Source organism: Pelecanus crispus, chromosome 1 (assembly GCF_030463565.1).
Source record: "Pelecanus crispus isolate bPelCri1 chromosome 1, bPelCri1.pri, whole genome shotgun sequence".
Classification (NCBI taxonomy): Eukaryota; Metazoa; Chordata; class Aves; order Pelecaniformes; family Pelecanidae; genus Pelecanus; species Pelecanus crispus.
Genome location: NC_134643.1, coordinates 167,908,504 through 167,933,678, shown reverse-complemented (window position 1 = coordinate 167,933,678; position 25,175 = coordinate 167,908,504). Strand labels below are relative to the sequence as shown.

General features: G+C 40.2%; 1 protein-coding gene across 1 annotated transcript in view; it reads left to right on the top strand.

Moving 5' to 3' along the window:
- The window catches only part of HS6ST3 (heparan sulfate 6-O-sulfotransferase 3), a 331,816-nt gene that overhangs the window by 237,317 nt on the left and 69,324 nt on the right, over positions 1–25,175 (top strand). The gene's annotated exons all lie outside the window — the stretch shown is intronic.

Here is a 25,175-nt window from a genome sequence, read left to right as displayed (position 1 = left end):
GCATGTATGCATATATAACCTAGGAGCTATATAATTAAATACGGTAATGTGTCATCTAAGTAGTGAAAAGTATTGTGCTCCATTTATACCTTCACGCTTTTTCAACATTAAGATAATGATTTTATTCTGGGAGGGGAAAAATTCCTATTACTGTAAGACTGATGATAAGCAGAACTGTAAAATAGCTTAAGAGATCTTAAAAGACTTCAGGTTACAGCAGTGACTTCGCTTAGTCTCTTGCCTGTCATCCAAGAAGGCAGTTTCTGATTTTTGACTGGCAGATGGGAATAACTAAATAACCTCTTACAAATGGAAAGAATTGCTCTTAAAACCTTACCTTTGAAAACTTGGAAAGGTTTACAGTTGCAGAATATCAAAATAAGTAGGGCATTTTTGTAATATTTTTCCTAGAGCTGGATGAATTTGTGAAAAACACTTCGACTGTAGGTTTGCCTTATTTTTCTAGTGCTGTCAAGTCCATCAAGTGTGTGAGCTACTGCAAAAGGAGGAAACTAGAACAGTCAGGAAAAGAGAGGAAAGTAAGTGTACAGAAGTGTTCTGAGCCCTACAAATTAGCAATAAAGTAAATATAATTATATCTGTGCTGTTTGATCCTTTTGTAAATCTGCTAACATTTTTCTATTACTGTTATTTGTTATATGGCATTTCTAATATAAGGAAATATTATAATTTGGGGGGGGTCTCACAGAAGCATTTACATATGCTAGGTCTAATTTTTCTTTTGCTTAATGCCCAAGCAAAATTGTGTAGCTGTAAGCAAAACCAAAATGTAATTGTGTTAGTATTTGTGTTTGTTATTTATTTATATTACCACAAAGGCATAGTCATGATACAGTACTCCATTGCAAGAAGTGCTGGATAAATGCAGAAGAGAAATGTTATCTACACCCCTAAGAATTTGTGATCTAAATTTAAGATGAGGGAAGAAACGATTTCAGGAGAACAAGGAAGAGAGCAATACAGTATTGCTACAGTTACTGTTACGATACAGTATGTCAGTCAGTACTCCAAATGGTACTATGATAAACACCGACCTTTGCACAAGAGCAGAGTACCATCTGCCACGTTTTTTGAGGTTGGGGGCAATGGAGAACCATGGGAGGAGATTTGAAGAGCAGTTCTGCATTAAATTGAAAGCATGTGCAGGGCTTAGTGATCTCCTGAATAAACAGATCTTAAAAAAGGAAAAAAAAAAGAGTTAGGTCTGATGTCCAAGTTTCCGGTCCAAGATACATATTGTGGTGGTAATCATAAGAACCAAGAAAAGAGGCATGACATGCTTACTTAGTTATTTGAACCTGCATTGGCAGCTGTAGGGTAGATAGGAACGCAAGTCAGGGGCTTGTTTTGTTGCTTAAATTTAGACAGCTACATCTGAATGAGTTAGCTGTTGAAATTCCTGTTATAGATGATTCAGGGAAGCAGACACTTCGGGGCCACAACTCATCTGTCCTCTTTTAAAAGCTGATTTGGGGGGAGGTGAATTGTGCCCTGAGAGGACATATTTCTCTGTTGATGAAAAGGCAAAAAATGACTAACTGAGTCTAACTGGCTGCATTGTAGACATTTACAGTGCAGATGTGTCTAGAGTGAGGTGAGATGAATCCCAGCTGATGAGAGAGGTGGGAAGCACAGGTTTTATAGGAGAAGGAGAGATGGGGATCATGGAAGAGCCAGGTTGACCTATTTGTCTCCGTGGAAGTAGGATTGAAAGGAAGATAAAGGCCCAAATAATGTTTCATTTGGCATTTTTTCAAAGAAATCAGCAAGATTCTTCATGGAGAGAGAAGCAGAGGTGGGAAATCATAGAATCATAGAATCATAGAATCGTTTAGGTTGGAAAAGACCTTTAAGATCCTCCAGTCCAACCATTAACCTACACTACCAAATCCACACTAAACCAATCAAGCGTAGACTAGACTAAACCATGTCCCCAAGTGCCACATCTACCTGGTTTTTGAACACTTCCAGGGATGGTGACACCACCACCTGTCTGGGCAGCATGTTCCAATGCTTGACTACCCTTTACGTGAAGAAATTTCTCCTAATTTCCAGCCTAAACCTCCCCTGGCGCAGCTTAAGCCCATTTCCTCACGTCCTATCGCTAACTACTTGGGAGAAGGATGCTTTGGGATTTTGAGGAACAAATCCTGGACATCGAAAAGCTCCCTGGGACTGTCAGTGTGCGATTTCTTGAAGTTAAAACAAAGGTATTGTTTGAGTAGAGGATGGCTGAGCTAAAGGAAGAGTGGATGAATCAATGATGGTGAATGTCACTAGGGATACTTGCAGTGTATACTAAAGGTGCCTCGTCGAGTAAAAGTAGGTGCAGGGGTAGCAAATTTTGGAATGATCCAGGCACAGGGACTGGTGTCATGGGCTACGTAAAGGGAACAAGAGAGAGATGGTTTGAAAGATGAACAGTTTCAGCAGCTTTATCAATGGAGAAGCATGAAAAAGACTTCAATTCTGCTAAAAAGTCATCAGACCTAATGCACTGGAAATCACATATAAGATGGATGCCAGGATGTAAGTAGGGAAAGGTAAGGAGGAGTGCTGGTGGTGCCTGGCAAGGGAGAGTGTAGCTACAGAGGCTTCTGAGAGAGAAGCAGTGTATGTGGTGAAGATGAATGTGCTTTTGTGAATGGAGAAGATAAACCACAGCTGCAGGTCAAATGAAGATCTCATGGTTATGGGAACAAGGAACTAGAACAGGTCAGGCAGGTAGAGGTTGGTCATTAGGAAGAGTGGGGGGCAGCTCATTAATGCTTCAGGTAGATAAACCATCTCATTGCTAAATTTTTACTGTGATTTCTGCTTTATAGTCATTAGTGATCACAGTTTTTGGATCGCAACAAGTTTCCAAGACTTATATAACTAATAATAACTCTTACACAGCTTTTCGATTTGGAAGAACTTTAGGAACAACACAGATGAACCTCATTTTCTTTCTATGTTAAGATGAAATTAAAAATACATTATTCTGTAACTCGGCTTATTTTTGGTTACAATAATTGAAGCCAGTCAGGAAAGCTTACTTGTTCTGTTTCTCTCAGCTTTAATAAGTGTTCCTTGATTGAGCTATTCTGCAGATAGATACATAAAACGACAGAAAAATCATACATAACCAAATTTACGATTTTTTCCAGCATATCAAGTTCTCCTTAGTTTTCCTTACAACTTTTCTATATATTTTTCTTCTATTATTGGTAGTAGGTCTTTTCCTGTGCAGAAGCTATCCACCAACTTCTGAAATCAAGCCTTTAATTTTTAGTGACAGAGGCCTGGAAGGGAGATTACATCCAGAGTGAAAGCAAGGAAGATTGACAAGCACTTATTTCATAATTAAAGTGAAGTATTTAATAATATAGGATTAACTACTGGGATTAGAGCTGAATCTTTTAAAATATGTTAGGAAAACATGTCTGGTAACAAAAAGGCTTAAAGCTGAGCAGGGAGGTTTTCCTTCTGGAAGCCTTCAGGGACAGCTGCCTCTCTTGCTTTGAGAAGTGCTTTCCTAGGCACTTCTAGGCAACTATAGTTTGGCAGTATGGATCCTGAGAGGTTTTTTGGCTTCTCGAACTACTTGAAGCTGAGAGTAACTTTCATTAAAACAAATTGTTGTCTCTATTGTATTAACTACTATTACAGCTGGCTGCAAATTTTTCATTTTCTGTAGGTGATATTAATCACAGGGTGCCTGTAATATGCTTCTGCTTATCCTGAACAAATACAATTAAACTATATTAAAATTCCATAAGGAATTCTTTAAATATATCTATTCCTATGCGAATATTAATCATTTTTTCCATTTAGGAGCAGATGTTCACCCTTCCTGTTTGAATTCCTTTTTCTAGCACAAGCTGTGTGTCACTGAGGTATAACTTACATTACGTAGCACATGCGTTTGGCATAGGTTCGAGCTGTTTAGTCAGTTGTCACTCATGCCCCTCAGGTTTTGCTTGATTCCTTGTGGTATAGGACTAGGGTTGTATCAGTTCATATAGTCATATATTGCTAGTTCCTGTGTTACTAATGCCAACACTTTCATGTTGGAAAGACTCATCATGTGGCTTTGCTGAGTGTAAAAGGCAGCTTTTTAGAATGGTGCATCCTGTAATGTTTGAACTGAAAGCAAATAGCATAGCTTGCACTTTGTTAAGCCAACATTTTCCTGTTGGAAAAAGGCCACTCAGGGCCTGAAGGGTATTTGGGCTGCTCTTAGAGAAGCTCAGTTGCACACTTATCCAAGATGACATGCAAAGATTTAAAACTTTAGACTGCTGCTCAGGTAACCTTATTTCTCTTACCAAAAACATGGATTTGTTATAATGTCTCCTACAGTGGAAAATAAGAGATTTGGTAGCTTCAGTGTTCTGGGCATGGAACAATTGCATAACCTCATAGTTAGGGGGGTGAGTTTCTTTTCCATTATTCTATTAGAGGATGGCTGTAAACCTTCTTGGAACATGAAGTACAGCTATAAAGATTTTCATAGTAGTTGTGAAAAAAATTTTCATCATGTAATTGGACTGATGGGCAAATGATATAATTTAAATTTCTAAAAACTACAGTCAAGGAATATTGCATGGCAGGAAAAAACACAAAAACCTTTCAAATAATGTATAAAGCCAAAAGAGAAGCTGCAGTGTATTCACAGCCTATGGGTTAGTAAAAATGTGACATTCAAACTCTTCTTTTAAAAGTTTTTTTTGCAATCAAACACAAAGCAAAACATAGCTGGCACACAGCAGAAACATTTAAGATTATTTTCTGTAAATATAAAGGGAAAATACAAAATTCCTGGCACAACGTAATTAATTTAGTAGTTTCAAATGGTAGGTTGATAACAATGGACGAGAAAGGTGGAGAAAAGCCAAATCCATCAAAATCTATCAGTTCCCAGTCTTCTTAAGGAAAGTACATGGAAATGGCTTTGATAACATATTTTATAGCCACAGAAAAAGGACAGGCAAACTGGCAGTTCTTGAACAGTTGGCTTCAATCCCCTGCAATATGTTGATGGTTTGTATTCAGGAGGTGTGATGTTAAAGTCCAAATCCGATGAGCAGCCACACTGCTTTCCCCAGACCTCTTCTCAGGGTTAAATCTGGCTTCATTCCCCTCCTTCTCAATGAGCACTGAATATGAAGATGCTGTGGATGGTACTGTTGTCACCTGGATATTGCATTGCTCCTGGAACAACAGCCTGGGCAAAATTGCTGACTCAGACGTGAGCCTGATAAAAGGAGATAAGGGATGCTTGAAGAAGAAATATTTTCAAGAATTAGCTAATACGCTGTTTTCACCCTTTGTTGCCAGTTAGTGCCCTACATATGCCTTGTATAAAGAAGACTGAATAATAACTCAGTGTTATTTTTGCAAATGTGAGGATGAGAAGGGAGACAAGTGAGTGAGAACTCTGAGAACAGTGGTAGCAACATATGGAGCTTAAAAGCGTGTCTTATGAAAAATATGCTCTAATTCTCCGTATTTATGTGATGTAAATGGTATTACAGTGAAGTAGCTGTTGCTGCTCTCCAGCTCTGCCATGCCATGTGGGAAGCACAGTGCTTTCCCAGCTGGCAGTGCCAGCAGCGCGTGTCCACCAGAAGAAGCTGGAGTGAAGGGGGATGGCAGGGATGAAGGCCGTAACTGCCAGCTGAACACTTTATCTGAAAGTTGTGTCCTGGCTCAACTAATTATAACTTTCTTTTCCTTCTGTGTTCACCTTCCGGCAATAATCATTAAGGCTGTATGAGTGTGTTTGTATTTACTGAGAAACAGCAAATTTGCTGAACAGTTTGATTTAAAGTCTCAGGAGCATTTGAATGCATCAAATAATTGTGGCTGGAAAAAATCCAAGGCTTAATTGGAAGTTTTCTCTTTGTTAATCCCATAACTAATTTGGTGATTAGGACATTCACCCTTGATGTGGGAGAACTTTATTCAGTTCCTCTCTCTACCTCAGGGGCACAAACCCAAACTTTCCAAATCTGAAATACACCTAAGCACCAACCCTCCACCTTTCCTATCGACATGCTTTCACTTTGGATAAGAGAACAGTCACTGGGACAAGGAACTAGGACCCAGATGCCTGCAATCAAATCACCTAAATTAGAGACTATTTTTCTTCTTGCTTTCTGTTTCATTTGCTGGTAAAGCTTTTTGTGCAGAAGGGAACAGCTCCAACAAAATATTAAGGACGCTATTTTAGGCTCTCATGTAATATCTGCTCCAGGAAGAGTTACTAAGAAGGGAGACTTTGGCAGAAATTCCTGCTCTGAACTAGTTAGAGAAGGAATTTCAGCTCAATTCTTTGGCCTTTAAACAAATTCACATTCTTGACAATATTTTGACATGGGTAAGGTTCAGAGACATCTTCAGCTACTTCCTAGAAGAGTGTAAGGGGCAGTTTCAGAGGCTGTTCTGACCTGAATACCTCTGACTCAGTAATTCCTAGCAGGTTCCTTCATGATCCTGTTCAGCTGTTAAAGCTGGGTTAATTAATTTGGGGTGGGGGAGAATAAATGACTAAAAGAAAGTAGGCATTGAATACTTAAAGATTTCCCTGCATCACCCATTATGTGCTCTCTTTTCCCATTACAGAAATAAACTCTATTTCCCTGTCTATTTCTTCTCACTATTAACCTTTTTTGTTGCCTCTTGTATCCGATACAAACTATAACTTGTCCTGTGTCATAACCTTTCTAGTGTTGCTCCCACATGCTGGTGCTGTTCCTCTGTTCTTGTCCTTAAATAGGTGTCCTTATTTAAGCTTTCTGTATAGTTTTTTTTTTTTTTTTTTATTCTGAGGTCACTGAAGAGCTCTAAATGCAGTCATATTGTTTTATCACTGTTCTCTGTACCCTTCATCTGCAATAGCATAGTTCATTGCTGTTGTGTTTAATAAGACTCTTTCAGCTCTCCAGAACACTTCCATCCTTTATGCTTCTCTCCCAGGAGACCCTTTCAACCTGTTCCCTGGGTAGGTTGAATTTGGCTTTTCAAGACGGTTGCCCTTCTCTTCTGTTCTCACTGATTCCTTTCCTTAAAATAGCAGGTTCTTTTCCTTTATTCTCAGCTTCACTGAGCTTACTACCACTTAGTTTTCCCAATTATTTCCCATTAATATCTATCAAATCTAAAATACTTGCTTCTCTAGTAGCTTCCTTCATCTTTAGGAATAGTCTCCTGATGTACATCCCAAAGCTTGGATTTTCCCCTAAGCATTTCCACTGATTGTATAAATCAATCCCATGCTTTATCCCAAAATGGTAGCTCCCCACCATGACTTTAGCCATGTTCTCCATGGCCTTTATCTTCAACCAAGTCAAAATTCTGCCTTCCACTTCTTCCAGAAGCTGAAAGTGAGAACATGGGGTTTTTTTTACATAAGATGCAACATCACCTTTTTTCTATACAGTTACTTTAGTTTCTGAAACAGAGACTACTGTATGCTTGGGCTTTTTACTTCAATTTTATGTTTGCTTTTTGTGCATAGATGGGTTGTGCTGTTGGACTGTTGAACTAGTTCTTAATTTGGAATAGGTAAGGATTTTAGCCAAAGAAATGCTTAATTATTAAACATTGTATTTCCTTACAGCTTCCAGAATAGCAGTTTATTAAAAGATTCAGTTTTAGTTTGGATTTCATGTGAGCTGTTAGTAATTACACTGAGTTTAAGAGCAATGAAATGTTAATTAAAAATTTTACTTGTAGGAGAAATTAGGAGAAACTGGCTAATTAAACAGTATGATAATTTGTAGTGGTTCCAGTTGCCCAGTAATGTAATTTAGAAAAGAAATTGTTTGAGAACTATTTTAAATAATTATGGGAGATAATTATGTGTTGGTGTTTGCTTTGCAAAATACGCACCACATAGTGAAATACCTTTGAAGTCACTGCTCCTAAAACATGTAGGAATGGAAAGAACTGTTTGGGGCTTACAAATGTGTTTGGAGTGGCTATCCAATTCTAAGTAAAACATTACAACTTTCCCCTGAGTGAAATTGCCTTCTCCGAGTCCTGTCTTCATCCTTGAGTCATCTTGTAACGCATTCTTCCAAAAGACAGAGTGAGCTCTTCCCCAGGATAAGACAGGCAGTAGGAAGATACTGCAGGTAATGTGACTGGCTTCAAACTGCCCTCATGTTTCTTTGTGTCCCGAAATGGTGCTGTACAGAGGAAATGAGGTGCCTGAAAATCTCAACTATGAATTATTCTGCCAAAATATTTTCAGTTATACATACATATATACCTACATTCTGGAGAAGGTGACAACTCTGAAAATAGGTGAAGACACTATTCTACAAACTCTTCTACCAAAATAATATGAATATTATGAGTAAAACTATAGACTAAGCACTTCATCCAGTGGTGGCTCCTTTTCTAAGTGGTTGACTGTTGAGCAGTCTTTTAGATCTAGCTTGCTTCGTGTAGGAACCTGGCCTGTTCTGGAAACCGCAACACTTTTATAGGTTTGATGAAATGCTTCTGAATGCTTCTTGAAAGTACAGAAACCAAAATATTTTTCACTGTGTAGAAGCTAGTAGTGTTTTCTTCTGATACCAAGCCAACAGCAGGTGTACAAGTTAACACAGAAGACATCAGAACTGTGCTAGCATGAATTAGTTTGAAGAGAGGTAAGGCAAATGCCACATTAATTCTGTTCTCCCCTAAAGAGTATAATCTGTGATGACTGATAGAAGTGTTTTGAAAAGAGCATTTCAGATAACAGAGTGCTGAAGAATACTGATGAGAAGGTATTTCACCTTCTCCTTATTACTGTAAAATCCGTGAATGCTTCCATCTTACAATGTTATGAAACACAATTTGTTATCTTAGCAGATGCTTTCTTTTTAAGCAAAAGTAAAATTGTCTGTAGTTTTGGATAAATTTTTAATGCAGAATCTCAGTATTTCTCCCCATTTTTCTGCTTGTTTATGACGTGATTGATCTACCAAAGATGAGGAATCTACTCTTTCCAATCCTACTGTTCCAAGAGTACGATCATCCCTGGGGTTCTCTGGACTACGAGGCATTCCTTCTGCAGTTCTGGTTCTCATTATTTGCATTGTTTATGCTTTTGATTGGAGAGTAGGGAGTTCACCCTGTTTTAGCTTCACTCATACCTTCCAAAGCTGATAGTTGCTTGAGAGAGAACAGGATTGCTGTTTGTGGGTGCATCCTAATTAAAAATGAAAATAACATTTCTAGAGAACAGTCAAAAAGCATGAAATCTGAGACACTTCCTACTGAAAAAGGATGGGATCAAAGAATGCAGTACTCGGAGGCTTTTGATTGAATAGTAGTTCATGAGAGAGACACAGGAATGGATTCATTGGTATTTACATCTACTACTAGCATTTGAAACTGGGTGTCAAACAGTCCATCCCCCTACCAGGGCAAAATCTCTTAGGACTTTTCTGCCCCCTGTTCTCTCTCTGCCTCATGCATGGGTGTGAGTGCCTGCCTGGATTTAGTCCTTTATGATTTAAATCAAAGCTGTGTTTTTGCCTTATGTGAGTTAAGTCAATCTATTTGAAATCTGTGACGCTAATTTGCTCTGGACTCTGACTTGATAGCAGATGCCAAGTTCCTGCCCAGAGCAAATTTTACAGCTCAATTCCTTTTCCTCTAGCTATTGGAAAGTGGGTGAACAAAGGGTCAGACTTGATTAAATTTATAGGCAGTCCTTGTGTACTGCATGCTTTGTTTTGGTCTTTGTTTTCAATTTAAGGCAGACGCACTCAAGATGCAAGATACAGAGCTATGCTTCTTCTACATAAGATATGTTTTATTTATATAAAATAATTTTTAAAATGCAATGATCAGGAGCCCCAATTAGTTAAGGATTCATGCTAATAGAAGGAAACCGGATTTTTTGCATCTTGCATGCTTCTTTCCCCCAAAGTACAGTAGAGAATGTTTCTCTCCTGAAAGTATCTCCTTTTGCACAATTTTTTAATATTATTTTAGGCTTAGGGAAGGTGGCAGGTTGTCATTCCCGACCTCCAGCTTTTTCTTCAGACAAAGCAGCAAATGGGACAAAGTGTCCTTTGGGTGAGAAGTCCAACCACCTTCAGTCCTTTAGTCTTTTCCAAGAGGCTACCATATTCTATGGTACTTTTTATAATGTGGTTACTGGTCTGGGGAACTGAACAGCAACCCTCAAATATGTCAGTATGGTCACAATACTTGCAGGTACAGAAAATAAGAGCTGATTGCAATTGGGAACTTTTTGGATCATGCTAGTGTGCTTAGTTGGATGGGTGTAATTCAGTCTTGTTCAAATGACTGTAATTACTCTTTCTGAGTTAATGAAGCAGCTATTATACTTTATGAAGCAGAGATTTATAATTTTGGCATCAGTGATACTTGGGAAACTTAAGAGATGTTCAATGAATTAAACTTTTGTATAAAAATGTAGTCTTTATACATAAATGCTGCTGCATAGAGGAAGGGACAGGGTAGCAAAATTACAGACTTCATTACAAAAAAAAAGATTCGGGTCAGATATTAGGCATGTCTTTTAATGGTGAGAGTAATGAAACACAGGAATGTAGTAGGTGGTGCCACAATTTCCGTAGGCAATGCTGAAGGATTTTAAGAATATCTGTCAGGAAGGCATGTGTGCATAGTCATGACTAGGTGACCTTTTGAGTGAGTTACTGATTTTATTCACTACATTTTGTATATACAGGTAGTTCAGGGCTACATAGGCAGTTTGAAGCCATAGATTTCAGATCATTTCTGCTTTGTGGAAATTCAGCTGAGGCCTGGATCATGAGCTGTTTATGATGCAGCTCCTGTGATTTGTAGGTGGCCATGAATGAGTATGAGATTAGACTCCTAAACCCTGCTGTGTTAAGACTTCAATACCTGGAGTTTAAGTCCAGACAGACATCCAGTCTGATGACTTTCCAGGGCTGCCTGATTGCATTTTTTGAACTCATTACTTATTCTCTAAGGTCTCTGCATGTTTAACTCCAGTGGCCTGGGAAGGTTCAGACCCTGTAGGTGTTATCAGATGAATTTAGGAACGTTGTGTATAAATCTTCAGGAGATGCCCAGAAAACAAGGTATGGATGGGTCTGAAATGGATTTTGATGGTAGGCACTTTCACATTATTGTTCATGGTTAGAGCTGTCAGCCAGGGGGCCGGGGACACAGGTTCTGGTTGCAGACGAACCTGCAGAAGAATGACTTAACCTCCTGGCAAGAGAATTGTCCTGACTGTTAGGTCTTGAGCTGTCCTCAGCAAGAGCTTTTCACATTCTGTGCTGTGGAAGCTGGGCCAAGGAACAACACAGTTGAGAAGAATGCTGGTTTAATGGGTGGGGAGGATGCCGAACTGATCTTCCCAGCTCAGGGATCCCCAGAACATGGATGTGAGTTACACCATTACTGATAAAAGCTAAATCCAGTCTTGGATCTGTATCACCAAAGTTGCCTCACATTTCCACGTGGTAGGCTGTTCTCTCACTGCAGGAAATAGATGCACAATTTGAGCAGGCTTAGGCTTCCTCTGGAAGTATAAAAGTTCCTTGTGAGTCAATAGAGACAAGAAGATACTCGAGTTACGTGGACTTTCAGCGGAATGTACTTGCCCCAGAGAAGAAATGTCAGTAGTTGTAGTAGGCAGACAGGATGCTTCCTGCTCCCCTGCTCTGGTCCACATGAATAAGTTAGGCACATAGTTATTGTGAGTTGGATTCAGTCTTTCTGTTTCTTAAAAGAATATTGATATTTGCTTTTCTAAAGCCGGAAGGCAGTGGATGTAAAAACTGATGTAAAAATAAGAATTAAATGCACTTCCACTATGTGTAGAAAGTTCAGGTCTTCAAGCAAGTGCTGACGATCACTAGGAGCGACAGCTTGATGCTAGTGAGAGACAAAAGGCAAACTCTTATATACCAACTGTATGTATAAAAAAAACTAAGGAGTGTTGTCTGCTTGGTCTTCAGTTGTCCAACTTGGAAACAAGTTAGGTGAAGAATATTTGCCTTCTGTAGGCCGTGTCCTTTCAGGCTGGAGGTAGACACCAGAGAGACAGCGGCCAGTCATGCGGGAAGTGGTTGGGTGGCAGTGCAGAATGATGCATTAGGGATCTGGAAATGTCATGTACCTTCTGCCCCAAATATCTCTCAGTGCCACCTGGTTTCCATTTGCAGTCCTTGCTCCAGTGAGGCTTATAACCTGAAATGTTACGGAGAACCACTAACTTTCTCAAAATCTCCTGGCCGCTCATAGTTGGGGCCCTCATTGCTACTTGGGAAAAGGTGTTTGCAGACCCACAGGAAAAAGCACAGTTAGGCAGTGTGGCAGTAGGATAAACTTTGAACCAAAGCAGCTCCTATTAAGAATATTTTTATTCAGTTCTGTAAGGGATAGTGTCTTTGAATCTCAGTTGAAGTTTAAGGCCTCAGTCGGGCATGCGCTATAAAGCAATGCACAAACTGGCTCAAGTTCAGACAATTTTGCCTAGGCAACAGATGTGTAAAAGGAGAGAATGTAGAGAGAGGCATAGACACTAAAAACAGAAGTCAGTTTTTGTAAATTAAACGTCAAAGTAGTCATATTTAGTAATGCATGTGCATCACAACAGAAGACTTGCTGCTAAAGAAGGAACTGAAGGAGAACAGGAGCTCGTAATTTCCATGCTGAGTTCTTCCCGAGCCTAAGAAGAATGGAGGAAAGTGAGGAGAAGGCTTCAAAAATAAAAAATAATTTTAAAAATGGGTAGCCAAAGCTGCTGGTATTAGGAAGAAGGTGAGAGCTTACAGTAAGAAGACAAATTAGAATTTTTTTTTTTTAGGAAAAAAAAGATCCTTTGACCATTTGTACAATTTTTTCTGCTCTCCTGGGAATATTTATAACAGCAAAAGATGAACTGACAAACTGCATAAAGAAATAGTAAAATTAACTGTTTTTCTTCACTACCTTGTTTCAGTCATTGTCATGTAACATTTTAGTTGCAACAATGTCTAATATTGTCACACAGCTTTATAATTTTTTCAAGTTGACTGAGCCCATTGAGCATTGAATTCTGTAAACAGATCTCTGATAGTATTAAATTTGGCTATTACATATGTCTATCTAAACAAGGACAATATGAACCTGTATTAAATTTGGGTTGAGTCATGCATAATTCCTCAGAGCTTCGTATGGAAATGCCATACCCTTTTTTCTTCTCTCTCCCTAAACAAGGTGCTGCAGCACCTGTAGCTCTTTGGCATAAATCAGTAAATCAGAGCAACTCTGGCTGTCATACCTCAGGCTGAAAAATTAAGACTCTTTTGAATGCTACATCTGGAATTGAATTGTGTACAAGTTATACTAATGAAACTGAGGTTTTCTTATTATGCTTTATTTACATGTGAAGGTGCTTCTAGAAAGTGTGCTATACGTGGCAGTATAACATACTGTAAATATTACACAGATCTTTTTGGCATTCATTTTTAGGGAGCAAGGTGGAATTCAGTAGCGTTCAGGGCGATACCACAGAGTCTGTGAAACACAAGGATTTAGGTTTCTCCAAATTTATGGATGATGCTGGCTTCCTTTGTGAGGTGAGTGAGACCTGCTCTAAATTATTAAGATAACTTTATTAAACCAATTGAAAGGTAATCAGTATATCCATTTGGGTTAGTAGAAAAGAAACCTAATTAGGTTGGTCTGTATTATTCCTACTGTGATCCAATTACCTAATTGTTCTTTGACCAGGATAGACTTTCACCTCTGCTAGTACTAAAAACTGGTGTTGACCACAATACTTCTGGTAAAAGCTCTGAACTCTTCCTTAGTTTCAAAGCAACAGATCAGTGGGATGCTGCACAGGACCTTGGGGAACCATTTTTTTTGAAAATGAGAATGAAACGATGGAGGAGAAGGCAACTGAACTATTTAGAGTTGGAACGATGCGTGGACTGAGGCTCTCTAATGGTGTGGGATGCATTTTGAGTGCTTTTCATGTTCGGTTGGGGCACTAGCAGCAAAATGCTGGGATAAATATCAGTCCTTTTCTAGAGCGCCTTTTTCTCTTTGCTTTGGAACAGTTGCTGTAACTGTGACCTGTGTGTACTTGCATGAAACCTCTGGAAACCATTTCAGGTTTCTCAGGGACCACCCTGAACCTGGATGATCTGGCCTTTTGATTGCAAAGCTTTGTTCAGATAATATCAACATTGTTTGGAGAAATACTGCTACGATGCATGTAACCACTACAGACAAAACTGTATAGAAACTTTGTCAGAAGGTGCTTTTGGTAACATTCAGAAAAGATCAAAACCAAAATCACTGCAAAACAGAACTGAGCCATGCAGGAAATAGCACAGAAATGAGAAGGGTGAGCTGGCTTAAATAGAAAAGATTTAAAGTCTTTAACGATAGCTTAATGTGATGACAGTAGTGATAAAATAAGTGAGTATGTTTTAAGTGGTTTGTTTTAATCTTCTCTTGTATGTGTTTCCAGAAGAAAGACCAAAGAACAGGAAAAACTGTAACCACTCATATCTAGTTTTTTCTAATTGAAACAACCTTTCACACTCAATTTTGAGTCTTCTTTTTGCAAACGTTTAATACTGTTTCTGCAGAACATTAATTCAGGCAGTTTAATCGTTAGCATGCTCCAATCAAATTATTCTGTTTAATTTTTATTATGCAGAAAACATTGTTTGATATATTTCAGACTTGCTTATTAGTTCACTCATGATTTGTGCCCTTCCCATTTGGATGGAAATGGGGGCTTAAAAAAAGAAGCTAGAATTTTAAATCAGATTTTTAGTCATTGCATTTATTTTGTCTTTATTACTGTAGTCAATGTCTATTTTTCACCTTGAAGCAATAGATTTACTCAGTTTCAGTACTGTTTCTAGTCACTGTTGGGCTGAGTTTTCCGGCTATCTAAGCAGCTATCAATGTAGAGATTTTAGCAGCGTGTCCCAGCAGGTAAAGTTTCAGGGTTATGCTTGCATCCATTCAAAGGAGCAATGTTCTGTAAATCTTGTGTCTTCAGTAGCCTTGTTGGTGTTATAGTTATCAGGAGAGCTAATAAAACTGGCTAGCAGGCAGAGCTCAGCCTCTTTGAGCTACAGCCTGCAAAGGCCTTCGCGTCCTACGTTTTTCTCTTGTCCCTTGGGCATGCCCTGGCATGAAGCACCAAACCAACCAAGGACTGTAATGGCTTTACAGCTCAGAGCCTGTTGAGATGCGTCTGAAAGGTCTATCCGCTGCCTACCTGTACCGTTGCGCGCCCATGAATACCTGTGCATGTCCTTCAGTTTTTGTGTTTGCTAGGTCTTCCTTCTTACCATGTAATTTGTATTCAGTGTTCGGAGAGGAGAAGAAGCTTTTCAGCTTTTTCAATTCAGAGTTGGTGTCTTAACTTTTGATGAACTTGTGCAATCAAAGAAAATATGCTCTTGACACCTGCTAGTTGTGCTGAAACCAAAAGTAATTAAGGAAAAAGCTCCAAATAAAACTAGAAAATTTTAAATAACAGCTTTTCTCCATTCTAAACACTAAGTTAATTTAGCAGCTTAAAGGATTATAAGATACAGTGATATCTATGAAATGATATTGAACGCCAAATTTTAGATTTCTCATAATTGTCTATTTTTTAAATCAGTGTTATATGATTTATTAATTTGTACATGATTCAGCAACATATGTTAAATTTTAAAACATATTTGTGTTATTTTAATAGAGGGATTTAAACTTGAGTAGTTTGTCAGAATTATCCATTTATTTGTCAATAACTATATTTTAAAGAGAGAGGGTAATTTCCTATGAGTTTTTTTAGGTCATACGTTTTTGTCCATCCTGATGTCAAGATGATTTGTGGAGTGACTATTATGCTTTGGGCACTTTTATAGCACTTTTCAGTTTATGGGCTGTGCAACGTTTGGTTTGTGACTTTAAACAGCATTATGATTTCTGTAAGCATTTTGTCTTCATGGAAATAATATAATCAAGTTTGTATTTTGAAGCCTATAAAGTGACTATGAGAAGAAAATGCTATGTTGCAAAGGCTCTCTGATAGATGGCTTACTAAAACATACTAGTTTGATTTTGGAATGAGTTAGTGTCTTCATTGAGCACTCCTTTCCACACACATTCAGCATTCAGGTTGGGTTTTTTTAATTTACTTAAATCTTCATTCAGTTGGCCGTATTATAGTGGGTGTTGAAAGAAAGTTAACTTCATGTGTTCTGCAGTTCCTTTGGTTTTTTGAAGAGGTTTTTTTTCAATAGCTCTGATTTATGATCTGTGACCTACTTTGTTAGATGCTTAAGAGTTGCTTTGAATGCATACTTAAGTTTAACAGTTGTGATCCTCAAGGTCTTCAACCATTTGGTCCTGTGTTAATTTACCTGCAGGGGACTATTAACTTGTGTTAATTATTTGAGGTCATTGAGGTCATTATTTCCTGTCTGAATGAAGGGAAACCCAAATAGTATTCCCAAGTGTTTCAAATGTTAATTTGGAGAAAAGGGAAGGAAAGGGAAAGGCAAAAAGAAGGAAAGAGAACAAAGAAATAGAAGGATTTGGCTTTTAAAATACAAAGCTGCAGTTCCATTTCTAGTTACAGTGATGCAAAGCTGCCATAAAAAGTTTTATCTTCCAGGGCTGATTTAGGTGCACTTACTCCTGACTTCAGCTGAGATGAGAACCTGTCAACAGATGCCTGTTTTCCAAGGCGGTTCTCTGCTTCTTACAGCAATGGCAGTCAGCTCTGTATTTTTGATTAGTTTCAGAAGAGTCGGAAAAAAACATCCAAATCCTGCACATGCATGGATGACGCCATGTGCATTTGCATTGTACCTGTAAAGCACCTGTTCTTGGTGGTACTCAGCGTGTCCAGGTCCCCAGAATAGCATCCGTACCTGTCATCTTGGTGCCTGACTTCTGTTTACAGCATGAAGAAGAAATCTTGCAAGCAGATCTGCTACACACAAAACAGATCCACAGTGCACAGCAACGCCCTAAATTAAGAAATGTTAAGTGCTGCGGTGCAGGCTATATCTTGAATTCTGACCCTTTCTAGGCTTAATTGCCAGCTTTGAGCCATTGAAAGGTCTTCAAGCATCCTCTCCAGGAATCTTATACAGGTGCTGTTCTTTGGAAACAGATAAATGGTGCAATCTTGGTTTCAGTCTAAGGACGTCCAAACTGATGGGGAATTGGCTTGTTTGGGTTTAGGAGCTCTTTGTTCCCCCTTCTTTCTTCTGTTATTGAATGAAGTGCTTCAAAATAACACTGTATTTAAGACTGAGCGCAAATGAGTGAACAGTCATAACTCTGAAAACCAGTGGTCAGGTTACTTGCCCAGACAAAATTCTGGGGTACAATGCCAAATATCAAACAGGGTGTTTTGTATTAACAGCATAAAATACGAAGATATGGGTGTTTTGAGGACCTGACTCAGGCATAGGTAGCTGACCTGCTCAGAAGTCCTGCTATAGATGCCTAAATCCTTTTATGAGGCTGGTATCAGGGAGCACAACCAAGAACCTGGGCAGCAGAGCAGGGGAGGCACTGATGCGGTTTGGGTGCCAGGGCACGGATGGGTGTGCGCCTGGAGGGAGGGCAGTCAAACCCTGGCACGCCTCACTCTGTGCACATTTCTCCTTTCCGTGTTTTTCAGCATTAAATGTTTGGAGACCATATGACAGATATAGGTCAAGTTGCTAGGTACGTAGATTTGTAACACCTAAATAATTTTTACTCTTAGCCTGGGAAATGAAGCTGAGTTGATGGAACAGTCTGCTTTAGGAAGCATGGTATCAATAGTTTCATCTTAGTCTTATTTTATCAGCTACTTAGCCTTGTCATCTTGCTATTTCTGTAGCAATTGCATATCTATGGGGATTTACAAACACAGAAACAGTCTCCCATGACCAGATTCCTCTATGTTAGTTATGGCTGGAGTTTCAGGTGTCTTGACCAGTAATATTTTAGCTAATTCAAATACCAAATGGGAAACTCTAAATAAAAGTGAAATTAGTTGGATCCAGAGTAAAGGTAACGGTTGGGTTTATTTTATGGTCCTAGTGGATTACCCACGTGAAGCTGATTCTGTTCCATAGCGTGTGGAATTTCATGTGGAATCATATTCCTTGGATAAAGAGCCCAGAAAACTGCTGTCTTCCAGGCAGCATATTGCCAGTTTCTCACCATACAAATTTAGTCAGGTAAGAGTTTTAACAGTACCCTCACTGCACACATTTAAATATTTTGTGTTTAGTTTTTGAAGTCTTGTATTTGTTCAATTTTGTAGGAAAGAAAAAACGTTAGCTGAGGTTATTTTCCGTGTGACAAGGGGGGGAATGGTGTTAAAGGTCTTAATTTCTATGTAGCTGCCTTCAAGAGATTGCTCTCAAAATTTTGGATCTGATTTTCATTACTAACTCAACTGTTTTCACCTCTTCAGGCAACAGAAAGTTTCCCATCAAGTGGGAGTGATTTAAGGCAACATTCGGTATCCTGATGTTAGAGAATGTGTTGATTGTGTGTAATTAGTCAGACTCAGGAGTGCATCAGCAACACTTCAATGAACATCATTTCTCCCTGTCATCAGCTGTGACTTCCATGTTCAAAACTGATGCACGATTTTGAGGCAGAAGTGCTTATCTGGAGAACTGAGTAACAAATGGGATATGTAACTTCCCATCTTAAGGTTACTGATTTGAATCCAGTGTTAATAATGAATAATGTTGTAAAGTTATCTAAATCTCAAATGGGAAACTGTAAATGAGAGTGAAGTTAGTTGGATCCAGAGTGAAAAAGTCTATTCTCCTACTAACTGGCAGGCACAGTCATTGCCAGAAGATTTCATTGTACACTGTTTGAAACTTTAGGGCCTAAGCTGAAAAGATCCTAAGAGTAATTTTCTTGGGGTAAGTCTAATTACTTCATTTCTTGTTTTCTAAACTTACATGAAACTACTCAGCAAATGCTTAATTTCTGTATTAGTATGTGTATGGTGCTGGGCTGAGACCCTGTAAGGAAAAATAAAAGAGTGTATGTTATTTCCGGAGAAGTAGAAAAAATCATGATGTGGAAGTAGAACAAAGTGTCTCCATGGGCTCAGGTGACAGAAAAGGCTTTGGTATTTCTTGAAGTAATGCCACAGATACTATGTTGTATCATCTTGCACCCTCTGTGCATTTACAACCATGACCATTGAGATACCGGCTGTGCAAAATTCTCTAGCTCTGGAAATACAGAGTGCCTTGGTTTATGTGAATTGCCTGCCAGCTCTTCCACATGTACTAGCAGATGAGGACTACTCACAAAACGTGAAGCTTAATGCTGTTAACAATGGCTAAGCAGCAGGCATGTTAGGAGGATATGCAAAGAAGGGGGTTGGGAGCAGCGTAAGTATCTAGCTGCAGAACAAGAGAACCAGTGTCTAGGAATAGGAGCGCTTGAGATTTGCAGAGAATGCTCAGAAGATTTGAGCAAAAGAGAATAAAATAGGTATGTTTTCCCTGGGCAGGGATGGGGAGAAGGGGTATGGAGGAATCCTGTTTAACCAAGGGACAAGCCAAGGCCAGAGAGTGCTGTCCTAGCCAGAAGATGGGGGCAATCTCCACCATGACTTGGAGACCCAGGATGTCCTATCCCTGGAAATGTTCAAGATCTGTCAGTAAAATGCGCTGAAGCAGTAAGGGAAGTGTGAGAGTGACATATGTTTCAGCATCCCGCACCAGATCTGTGCATGTAATGAACTTTATAGGGCATCGTGGGCATTACACTGTCAATGCAGAGAGGCAAAGACGTCCACATTCAAGGGGAAAAGTGTGCTTATCAGAATTGTTGGGTAGCGGGCAAAGGAGGGCAGAACAAGACCTGAAGATGCAGATTGCGTAAGGTATGGGTTCATTTTTTGCAAAGTAATCATAGGATGGGAGCCTGCTCCCAACAGATACACCAGAGGAGCCATGATAAGGCCAAATCTTAGGGCTTATCCAGACTGAGGAAATCTCTTGAGCCCATTGGCGCAGCAAAGAGCTACATGAACGCATTCAGGTGAAGTGCCTCTATCAAGGCCACATACATGACCGTGACATCCAATGACTGTATCTCTGCATGCTGGAAATGAAAGATCTCTTGTTATTCTGCTTTTGTTTTGTCTCTTCAATCCCTTACAAGGTTTTCTCCTGAAGTCAACATTCAGAATAAAGGGAAGGTAACTTCTGAACCCCTTTCCCAGTGGAAGCTGTTTCACATGTGTCACTGTAGAGTCATTGAAAAGGGGGAAAAGATGCAGTGCAAAGATGAAAATGGAAGTAAAGGCCTTAGAATGAGAATTCATGAAAGACTGTACTTAACTTAGCACTTTACCATACAGTGCTGCTTCCTTCCTTTATTATCTCAGGTCAGTTCTGTACACGTTCATTGTTATTTTGCTCCTTCTTTGTTCACTGAATATCTCACCGTATTCAAATGGATCTATAAATGGACATTGAACCGTTTAGCTGAGGGGAGGACAACTGCTGAACCCCTTGTTGATAATATAATCATACAGTAGGCTAGCTTGAAGATAGCATTTAAGATAGGAAAGGCATCTAATATATCTTCAAAAGCTACCTGCTGTTTGCATTTTGCCTTACTAGTGACTAATGCATGTTTCCTGAAAAAATTCTCTTTGGACTCTCTTGTGTCACCATGAACCATACTTCAATCTAGTGACACTAGTTAAAATCTCAATTACATTGAGAAGGAGACTAAAGCACTGGTGAAAGGAGAAAAGGGTCTGGGTGGAACACTACTGAGCCCATAGAGAATATCCTTCATCTGCAACAGAAAGCAAAGATTTCTTCCTAAATACAAGAACTGACCTGTTCTGCAACCGTGCTGTCATCAGCTGCTCAATGAATACTATTTCATTTAGTTCATGAATATAGATGGCTAATTCCTCAGGGCAACTGATTCTATTAATACAAAGCATATGCACAACCACCACTAATAGCAGAACTCTGCTCAGTTTCTGGTGGTTTGACTATATTGACTAGAGGGAAGTAGCAATCTCAGAAGGAAAGGATGCTGACAATGGGGTTCCTAAGACTGCAGTAGTTTTGCTTTAGTAAATAGAAACTTTTAAAGAGTGGTAATGAACTTGTGTACTTGGGCAGTTGATTTGAGACCTTCCACATCTCTTAATTTTGAGGCAGCTGGTGAGAGAGTTTTTACTCTGAGTTCATTATGGAAATTACTATACAGTGGGATGATTATCATGCTTAAAGTTAAGCATTGTGCATAAGTGCATTCTGGGCTGACTGACAACAGAAGAAGTTGGGAAACTGACCTTGAGAAGATAATCTCAAAAGAGACACAAATGTATTTCCTTTGTCTGTATGGTAAAGTGTGGAATAGGAAAAAACACTACGTAATTCACACTACATCCAAAAGTAGAAAAACATCAATTATAACAAAAAGATGCAGCAATATAAAATGTGGAAATAGTGAATCAGGAAAGGAAAGAGTCATTAAAATATCGGGGTGTAACCACTGCAGTACCCTATCTAGTGGGGCCAAGAAGCTTTTAAGTCTTTTAGCTCCATCAAATACTACACTTTTGGGAAATGTAGACAAAGCTTCTTCATACGTGTAAGAAAAGTTAAAAGGTGTAGAAACCTACCAGCAGGAAAGCTGAGGGAAGAACTTCCATGCTTTCAGTAGGAGCAGGAGGAATTTCCCTTGTGTGGCTGTTGAAGACCTTTTGTGTTTTTCTCTCAAGTGACAAGAGGTTCAGCTTCCCAAGGTATTGTTGAATCAATTCCATCTTGAGTCAGCAGCTTGTACAGAGAAAGTATAGTTAGCATCCCTTTTATTTAAACACACTGTACATTTTAGCTGCCTGAGAATTTTATCATTTGTAATTATTGGGATCTTCTAGTTTAATTTTCTACAGCACAGTTGTGATATACATTTTTCCTCCAGATGTTCTTGGCTGCAGCAGAAGTCCCAGTCAGCTTGTGAAATGTTTTGCCTGTTGACTAGTGAAAACTGAAAAAGAAACTTTTCAGGTCATCTCTTCAATTCCCCTCTTTATGCAACATTACTTCCCAGCAAATATTCCTAAGTAATTTAAATTATGTGATTGATGGTGTTTTCATCAGCTGTGATTACATTACACATTGCTCATCCTATCTTCATTATATATCTTTGGGGAGTGTTACTTTAGATTAGATATAGCTTGGTCTGCTTGGCTGGACATCTCCACTACAAATGTAGTACAAAGCCTTCTGAGGGGAGACTGTTATATGGAGCCCTTTAAGACCTTCTGGGAAAGACCACCACACGCTTTTGTCTGTCTAATGCAGATTATATGAGCATGATGCAATGCTTGTGTCAATGCTCATGCCACCATTGTTCACATATGGCCATGGACCTAAAACCTTAATTACTGCTCATGTTGTTTCTCAGTGGTATCATGGTACTTGCTTGACCAAACTCATCACTTCCAGTTCCAGTAACATGCACTGCAGGACACTGTAGTGGCAAAATTAATCTTGTGCCTGCAAGAGGAGTCCTGGGATTAACCCTTTGAATTAATTGATATTGTCTCTGCCATGCTGCTTTTCCTCTGCAGAAGATGACAGTCAAGACAGCTTTTCTGCCAGTCCTTGCCAATGTGGCTGTGTTGTCCATAGACAGCCAAGGCTCTGGGCCTGGCAGTGAGCTGGAACTGTTGGGACTGTATCATCCTGTATTGGGACATGAGGTGACTACTGGCGCATGGAAGACATGTAGATGAGGAGGCCCCTTTTCAAGGTCTGCTCTGGAGAGTTAGTGCTGTGTGCATGCCTCCCTTGTATGACCTTTTGGGAGTTGTTACTCCCAACATGCACCGGCATTGGGGTGGCTATCTTATGGAGTCTTCTAACTTCCCAACTCTTTCAAGTCAATGGCTGCCCAGCTTGGTGGAAAAGTAGTGATAGAGGTCTTCAAGGCATGACTTGATGCCTGTGTTACCTCATCTCTTTGAATTCATAGGTGTTTTCTGGAGCTGTGCAATTTCCGTGTAGAGTAGATCAATCCAAACTGGAATAGTGAAGACCAGCGTCTGCAGCAGCAGTCGGCATGGACCTTTACACGCCCTGTGCACATGTGGGGCGTGCTGTAGAGCACTGTCTGGTCCCCAGTTGGTGAAGGCTGTGAATACCACTGTACCTTCAGGAGCGGACTGAACAGGACCAAGGGAATATACTTAAATGTCAATGCCTTACCAAATGTAACTATTGTAACATGAAGACTAAAAAGTGTAGATGCCCCAAACGCCTGCTTATCATGTTTTCTCCCTGACCCCAGTGAGGGATGGGGAACGTTGTCATAGCCCCTACATGCCTCTTGCTTCCTCTGCACATTCTCTAGTGCCTGGATTCAGTCACTCCTGACCAGAATGGTTGCTCTGCATACGTCTTTCCTGACCTCTGCATGTGATTTGGTGTGTGACACCAACACAATCTCCAGCACCCTCACAACACCACTCCCCACCTTGTATCTTGAGGTACAGCTGCTTCCCACAGAGGCTACTTGATTTACCAGTCCAGGTGCATTCAGCTCAGGGGAAAGCAAGGGAAGGTCAGGAGGACATTACATTTTAGTTATCTGTGGCTCTGCAAGGAGCTGACAGGAGATGGTGGGAGTAAAGGGGAGCTTCACAGGTCTGTGAGAATAGCAGCTGCAGTTTGGGAGGGGGAGATGTGGCAGGTGTGAAGGAGGCAGAGGGCAGGCTGGCTAATAAGGCCCTGAAGGATGAAAAGAGGCCCTTGAAGAAACTTCCTAATCCTCCACAAGTGAGATATGACCCTCTTTCCCATTCCCCTCACCCTCTTTCAGGTGGCTTTCAGGGGAAGGCACCCATCTGTCCTGTTTCTGGGCTTTGGGTTGAAATACTCTGTTCAGAAGCTAGCCTATTCTTTCCCATCTCCCTCGGGGCGTGCAATGCTCCTTGCCCCAGAGGGTCTTCACAGCCAGACCTTTTCAGTCTCAGACACCACCTCAACTTTGGACACACAGAGTGCTGGGGCCAGGCTCTCCCCGTGCCTGGTGCTGTGTGAAGGTTGCAGCTGGCTCCCACGGACCCACCACAGGACACACCACAGGAGCCCCTCAGCCGAGCTGCCTGGACAGGCAGAGGAGAAAGGGGAAAAAAGTGAGACACAACAGAGGGAACACCAAGGTTAGAGGAGGAGGAGGAGGTGCTCCATGGTGCCAGATCAGATATCCCCTGCAGCCAGCGCTGGAGCAGAAGAAAAGTGAGAGGGAAGGAACGGCAGAGAGCAACTGGTATGTACTCGTCGTACCCACACACACACTGCCCCTGTGCCACTTAGCGCGGGTATAGGAGCCCAGAGTGAAGTTAAACGTGGGAAAGGGGGAGAAGAAATATGTTGTTTTAATATTTGTCTTGTTTCTCCCTACCTGAGTCTATTTTAATTGTCAATAAATTAAATTCATTTTCCCCAAGTTGAGTCTGTTTTGCCCATGATGGTAATTGGTAAGTGATCTTCCTGTCTCTTATCTCGACCCATGAGCATTCTTACCCTATTTTGTCCCCAGTCCTGCTGAGGAGGCGGAGTGAGTGAGCAGCTGGGTGGGCATCTGGCTGTTGGCCAAGTCTAACCCACCACAGAGCTCTTGCATCGGTCGGAAGCAGGAGGTGCTGATGCTGGCTGTGACCGTATCGAAAGAGACATGATTTTAGTTATTGTGTGAGACCTGCTGATCGATGCGCGCGGTGTACTCTGACACGTGTTCTTGTGGTGGTGCTTACAGAAGGCAAACTGAGCAGCGGGTAAGACGGCAGCCAGCCGTTCGTGGTGGTCTGATCAGATGTGGGTTTGGCCGCGGGCTTCCCGGTGTTTGCTCTGGCTGTGCAAATTGGCAAGCTTGCTGTGCCTTCGCTACAGCCATGTTGCATGGCAAATTAATCTTACTTTGCTGTTCTCACTCCCGCCTCTACTGTCATTCCTGCTTTTGCCGTTTCTGTCTCTTTTGGTATACCAGTCATGCATATTTCCCTTCGATGTTTTATCTCTTGTATTTTGCCTAGATACTGTTTTCTGCCCATTCTTTTCACTCCCTCTGATCTAGCTCCTTCCTACTCCCAACTGAATATGTCAAATTAGAAATTAGTG